At 47.4% G+C, this 7,258-nt stretch overlaps 1 long non-coding RNA gene across 1 annotated transcript; it reads right to left on the reverse strand.

The window, feature by feature from the left end:
• Positions 1-223: 223 nt before the first annotated feature.
• LOC135973570 (uncharacterized) lies at positions 224-6,535 on the reverse strand. The gene is made up of 3 exons (XR_010590476.1): positions 5,740-6,535; positions 3,931-4,050; positions 224-747 (listed from the first exon to the last, which is right to left on the reverse strand). It is a non-coding gene; the product is annotated as an uncharacterized LOC135973570 (long non-coding RNA).
• Positions 6,536-7,258: the final 723 nt, after the last annotated feature.

The following is a 7,258-nucleotide window of genomic DNA, read 5'->3' on the forward strand; positions in this document are numbered from 1 at the left end:
ATGAAAACCACTTCCCAGACTGACCAGGGTGCCTAGTGACTGCAATGTGTGTGTGATCTTCTGCTGAACCTGCCCCCGTGTCTGTACCCTGGTAAAGTTGACTGTCCTCTCCAATTACCAACCCCCTTCCCCCCGTTCAAACACACTCTCCTCTAAAAGAACATGACGGAAACAGTAATGAACAGAAACGTATTCTTTATTAGCAGCTACACAGTTAGGGGATCACACTGGGACGGGGGCTTGGGTGAGGTGCTTTTGGAGTGAAGGAAAGGACTTATCAAAACTTTGGGAATGAGAGCCGTCTGGTACTTGAGCAGTCTGCAGGGGTGGAGTGACAGTTTTCACGGCCCCTGCCACCCCTCTTTCTTGGGACTTTGGGTGAGGGGGGTATGGGACTTTGTGGCAGGAGAGGGCGGTTAGAGATAGACTGCAGCGGGGCTCTGTCCTCCTGCCTCCGGTCCTGCAGAACATCCACAAGGTGCCGGAGTGTGTCCGTTTGCTCCCTCATTAGTCCAAGCAGCGTTTGAGTCGCCTGCTGGTCTTCCTGCCACCACCTCTCCTCCCGTTCGCTGTGTGATCACTGGTATTGCAACATGTTCTCCCTCCACTGGGTCTGCTGGGCCACCTCGGCTCGGGAGCAGCCCATAAGTTCTGAGAACATGTCATCCTGTGCCCTTTTCTTTCTCCGCCTAATCTGCTCCAGCCTCTGGGAGGGGGATGCCGGGGTAGGTCGGGAGACAGTCGCAGCTGTGGGATGGGAAAAAGGGAGTGAATTCCTCACAAAGATAAATTTTTGTGAACAATGAACATAGTCTTTCTCTGTGAACAAGACCATGCACAGCACCTATCACATGCGCACTCAGGACAAGGTCAAATTTTCGGCCTTCGCATTCAGTGCCTGGGGTCTTGCAGTGGAGATCACACAAGTGGGGCAGGACAGCGGAATTCGGGTAGCAGGCTGACGTGGTAAGCCGTAGACTTTTGGCTGCTTAAAACTTAAATTATAGAAGTGCCCTCCTTTCACGTTCAAAGCAATGCTCCTAGCGTTGGCCAGTTCCTGCTGCCGGCAATCCGGCAAGCATGAACTCTGCCCCTGTTGCACCCCCTTGTGGCTGTCCCCGGGAAAGATCCCTGTATGCTGCCCCTCTCCCGTCTCCACCGCGTGGCTGTAAACCGCCGGTTACAGTTATGCAAAGGAGCAGGCAAGTAGTCCCAATACTAACATTCCCCTAATTCAAAGCAGGTCACCATGAGCGACATCACTCTGCTGAGGATTTCTGAAACAGAGAAAGACCGCATGCTGCGTGAAAGCCAGCAAAAACCAGGGCCGTATGCCTTGCTCTGCAAGGCAATGATCCCAGAGTACTTGATGATAGCCTGGCGCGGAAAAGTTTCCTACCACGGAGGACACAATAAGGCCGCTCTTCCCAGGAACCTCATGCAAAAGCTTTCCAATTACCTCCAGGACAGCTTCGTGGAGATGTCCCATGAGGATTTCAGCTCTATCCCCGGACATATAGACCGTATTTTCCAGTAGCTGCACTGGCAAGGACTAAAAATTAGAGCGCCTAGGGCAAAGTAATCATGATAAACCGGACATTGTTAGATTCTTCTGCAGTAGTTGCACTGCCAAGGACTAAAACGTTAAGCGCCTAGGGCAAACTAATCATGAAAAACCCATTGTTAATGTTCCTGTTCTGTTCAAATAAATGTTTACATGTTTAACACACTTACCGACTGATCCTTCCCCTGATTCAGGGTCCGGGTTAACGCGTGGAAAGGATTGGTAGGGGATCTCTGTGAGAGTGATGAAGAGATCCTGGCTGTCAGGGAAATCAGTGTTGTAAGCGCTGTCAACTGTCTCGTCCTCCTCATCTCCTTCCTCATCTTCCCCATCCGCTAACATCTCCGAGGAAGCGGCCGTCGACAATATCCCATCCTCAGAGTCCACGGTCAGTGGTGGGGTAGTGGTGGCAGCCGCATCTAGAATGGAATGCAGTGCCTCGTAGAAACGGCATGTCTGGGGCTGGGATCCGGAGCGTCCGTTTGACTCTTTGGTCTTCTGGTACCCTTATCTCAGCTCCTTGATTTTCACGCGGCACTGCGTTGCATCCCGGCTGTATCCTCTCTCTGTCATGGCTTTTGAGATCTTCTCGTAGATCTTCGCATTCCATTTCTTGGAGCGCAGTTCCGAAAGCACGGACTCATTGCCCCACACAGCGATGAGATCCAAGACTTCCCGATCAGTCCATGCTGGGGCCCTCTTTCTATTCTGAGATTGCATGGTCAGCTCTGCTGGAGAGCTCTGCATCGTTGCCAGTGCTGCTGAGCTCGCCACGATGTCCAAACAGGAAATGAGATTCAAACTGGCCAGACAGGAAAAGGAATTCAAATTTTCCCGGGGCTTTTCCTGTGTGGCTGATCAGAGCATCCGAGCTCGGACTGCTGTCCAGAGCGTCAACAGAGTGGTGCACTGTGGGATAGCTCCCGGAGCTATTAGCGTCGAATTCCATCCACACCTACCCAATTAGACATGGCCATGTCGAATTTAGCGCTACTCCCCTCGTCGGGGAGGAGTACAGAAATCAAATTTAAGAGACCTCTATGTCGAACTAAATCGCTTCGTTGTGTGGACGGGTGCAGGGTTAATTCGATTTAATGCTGCTAAATTTGACATAACCTCCTAGTGTAGACCAGGCCTCAGGGTGGTTAAGCACTGGAATAAATTGCCTAGGGAGGTTGTGGAATCTCCATCAGCGGAGCTTTTTAAGAGCAAGTTAGACAAACACCTGTCAGGGATGATCTAGATAATACTTAGTCCTGCCTTGTGTGCAGGGAACTGGACTAGAAGACCTCTCAAGATCCCTTCCAGTCCTATGATTTTATGATTCTATCTTACGTAGGAGGGTTTCTCATTTTTATGGTCATAAGGGTAGGAGCAGCTTTCCTGGCAACGTCTCTCTGTTCCTTTCTAATTACATCATACCTGATTATAAATGGACATGTTTTAATGGATAATGGATGGACTGGGGAGGGCGGGGGGGGTTGAGGAATTTTTACATTAGCTGAGCATATGAATAATGTGGTTATGGCTGAGGTCTCAAGCGTGTAGTGTTTTCTTTACAGTCATATTGAAACTGGCATATTGCACATTAGATTTGCATTTTATTCCATTTGTCTTAAATAAATTATATTTTAATTCCAGTAGGTTCTGGAAATGTAATATAATAGCCTGGCTCTTTTTGTAATCTAATAGAATGATTTTGTTGATTTTATGTTTTATGATTTGGATGGCCTCATTATTACTACTGGGCACTAAGATTCTACCTGAAAAAGTATGGTTTTTGTCAAGACACAAACACTCCTTTACCGGAATTTAAGACCAAAAAAACCCCACTGTATTATACTAAACGAGTTAACTACGTTTTAGCACACATTCATGACAAAATTGTAGTGTTAAGTTTCAGTTGTCAGGAACTCACATGGGACGAGAGGGAATTTCACAAGACATTAAAACCCTAAAGGCACTAAAGTTACCATAGATTTTGAAACACCTACATAGGACGGCAGGTTTATGATGTGCTACAGAACAGATGAAAACAATGACTCATCAAATACTGGACTTCCTGCAGAAGAAAGAAGTTGCACTTCAGAAAAGCGCACCATGCCACTGGGGCTGTGTACTAAGCAAATCAAGTACAAACCATTAATTACTGCTTCTAAAAAAAAAAAAAAAAAAAACAGCCAGAATTTCAGTGCTGAAATTTAGACTAACACTCAGATTCTTCAGTCACGTAGGTGGATAGTCCCATTGCCATGAAGATTTTCTGGAGTAGGCCCCAATCTAACACAATATCATCCTGGAGAAAATAAGGTGAATGAAGCCCATCCCCACTTTAAAATACCCAGTGTGTTTTTGAAATGTCTCACCTCCTGCTATCCCTCCTTGGCAAGTCTTCCTTTGCAACCATAAGTATGGATCCACATAAAGCTACAGGTAAACCTCATGCTGCTTCCTGCTCCAAGAAAGAAGTCCTGGATTTCCTCAGCCTGTCGGGAGAAGGAACAATGCAAGCCCAGCTTCAGACTAACTGCAGAAATAAATGTGTCTATTCAGATATTGCAGAGGGAATGCAGAAGCTGAAGCATGACTCTGACAAGTAGCAATGCCAGCCAAGGGGAAGGAACTTTAGCAGTCGTACCAAAAGGCAAGGGAGGCCTACAGAAAATCTGGAGCTACCCCCTTTGACCTGCTGCATCTTTGTGGAACTGGATGCTGTACTAGGTAGGGACCCCATAACCATTCCGTGAGTAATTGTGGACACCTCATGAAACCCAGAGGAAGGAACCCCAGAAATGCACATTGACTAAAAGCTTATGGGGAAGGAGACATGGAGGATGCAGACCCTGCAGAGAGCCAGGAGTTCATCAAAAGCCAGCCAAAACTGCCCCAAATGAACCTAGAGGAGGAACCCACTGAGGAAGAAGGGAGATCAGATATGTGTATTAATGCTTTTTCTATTTTTTTATGGGCCTTGAAACTTCACCCTCCCTGTCCCTCTTCCACCCTTCTCAAAATGGTGCCTGAATGCTCGTGGGCAGGGAATAAAGGAATTGCCTTTTGAAGTAGCTGATTTATTTGAACAACGTGCACTGGCAGTCTTAGGCAAAGAAGAAGAGAGAGAATATTATAAGCAACATGAAAACCTTCCCAAATGCATGCTTTTGCCAGGGAGGCCAGATAGAATTTCTAGCAACATAAAGAGATGCACTAGAAGCAGAAAAAGAAACACAGTGAAACCAAAAGTGAGCATTCAGATAAAATACATAGAAAATTTAAAATAATCATTGCAAGCAATCCAGTAAGTGGTCATTCAGTCTTTGTTATTATTTTATGGCTCAAATTGTAATGTAAACAACATGTATTATATAAACACCAAAAACTGCAGTGCTTTGATTTTTTCAGTCCGAAAGCCCAAGTCCAAAACAAATGACTTGCATGCTATGCTTGGATTCAGTAGTAGACAGAGATAGAGATGGTCTGTTGCTGGCTCAGGGGGCTTCGCTTTGAATTAGCTTACAAGGCTTGGCCGTGGCGAGCGGCCTCCTTCTCTTTCAGAGTTGATTTTGGCACAATGCTCCCATTTGTCATCTGCAAAATCTTGATAAGGTCTGTCAGCAGATGTTCTTTAATTTTTGCCTGAACATTTCTCAGAAGGGCTGCTTTGTTTCTTCCGCCACGGTAGGAAAATTTCCCACATCACTCCACAACGAGGTCCGGCAGTAGTATCACTGTGAAGGAAGTTGCCACATACGGGGAAATGCGGCCTCCAGCTTCATGGAACAGTTACTTTCTCTGGGCCTTTGCCACCCTTATGAATCACCACTGATGTAATAAGTTAGTGCAGGAAACATTGCTAATCACTCCACTTATCTGGGACACAGGGCAAACCACCACCCATTTCTCACGGCTACAGATTTTGAAAAATGGCCCATATCTATTGACCATGCTAAGAGCAGTTGAACTGTCCAAAAGCAAGCAGCCCTGAAGCAAGTCTAACCCAGTTCATACTTTTATGAATATCCTTATGGTATATTTTTAGGGACTTTTCTCACTTATCTTTTCCTGTCCACTAACCTTTTAAATCTAACAATGCCTGTCTGTCTTACTATTTATCAGTGGCCTCAGCTTGGGTATCCTTGAGAGGCCCCCCTTTATGCACCTGCTGAAAGACTGACCTTGATCAGTAGGAAGAAGAAACAGACAAGAATAGTTTCTCAGCTCTTCTCAGGAGCTCAGAGTCCAGGGCCCATGAAACAAGGGAGTAAGGGCCGAAGGAGAGGTGGAAGGACCAGAAGGTGCATAAGGAAATCCACCAAGACATTATTACAGCTCCTGAGCTGGCAAACACGGATGCAAAACATTGCACCCCAGCAGCTATTGCACTACATGGACAATTTTGTGTTTCTGTGGCTTGGCCCATACACACTCCACCCCACCAAATCACCAGAAGAGCATGCCATTCTATCCCTGCCAATCCCATGGAGAATAGCTCTGACTATACTTACACTGAGCTGTGAGTCATGCAGGAACAGTCAACACCTTGTACCTTCTTAATTGACTTTAAAGGTTTTGTAGAAATAGTTTTGTTGCTATTACTGCTCAGTAAAGATTTGTTTTGTGTACAGATTTGACAAAGGGCATTGAATGAGACTACAACCTGCTGGAACCTACTTGAAGGGACTGCTGTTTTGTTTTGTTTTGTTTTCCACCTCCTTTCTGGAGGACCTTTAATAACGTCAGAAGGAGTAAACTCTTGAGACATCAAAGCTTTGACCTGTACTGCTGACCGTCCATGAGTACAGGGCTGTACTTGTCTCACCCTAAGGTGGGGTGGGTGGGAGGCTGGGTCCATGATACGTCACTAGATTAATAAAATACATTAACAATACATTCATACCAAGCCACCTGCAATTTAATCATGAAGTGACACTGTAGCGGGGTGGTTACCCGCTCCTGCCCTGCAGGGCTACAAACAGCCTAGGAGAAGGTTATGGCTGGGGCAAGAAGCCTGGGCTGATTGGGGGAAAGTAGGCTCAGCTGGGGCCATGCCCCAATCAGGCCCAGCTGGCCCCTATAAAAGGCTGGGAAACAGAGGCCTAGGCAGTCTCCCTCTGTCTGTAGAGGGGGAAGGGCCTGGCTGCTGCAGGAGTAGTAGGAACCTAGATTTGGAGCAGGGCTGGGGAAGGGTCAGAGCTCTGGCCTAGGAAAGCCCCAGGTGTAGGTCTGGTAAGACTGATTGGGTTGCAGGGGGCAGCCCATGGCTAGGCAGCAGGTCCAAACCCAACCTTGCTGATGATGAGTGGCTTACACTGCAGTCTGCCCCAGTGAGCAGGGGCCTAGATGAGGACTGGCAGTAGCCAAACACTGAGGTGAGGTGGGGATAGTGGGTGGGGGTTCCCCGGGAGGGGGAGACCCTGAGCTGTGAGGGGTTACTGCCAGAGGGGCAGCACCCCAGGTAAATGGGGTCCTGGGAGGAACATGGGGCCACAGGTAAGGCGGATCACTGTCCTGCAGAGGGTGCTCTGGATGCTGGGAGAGCTAATTCCCTGTGCATGACCAGCAGGAGGTGCTGCAGGGGTGAGTCCAGATCCTTACAGACACAAATTAACACAGAGCAGTACACTGACGACAGTATACTGTCACGATGGGCTCTCAAGGCCTTCCACAGCTGTACAGTGCCTTAGCTTCCTTTTA

This window comes from Chrysemys picta, chromosome 9 (assembly GCF_011386835.1).
Source record: "Chrysemys picta bellii isolate R12L10 chromosome 9, ASM1138683v2, whole genome shotgun sequence".
Taxonomy (NCBI): domain Eukaryota; kingdom Metazoa; phylum Chordata; order Testudines; family Emydidae; genus Chrysemys; species Chrysemys picta.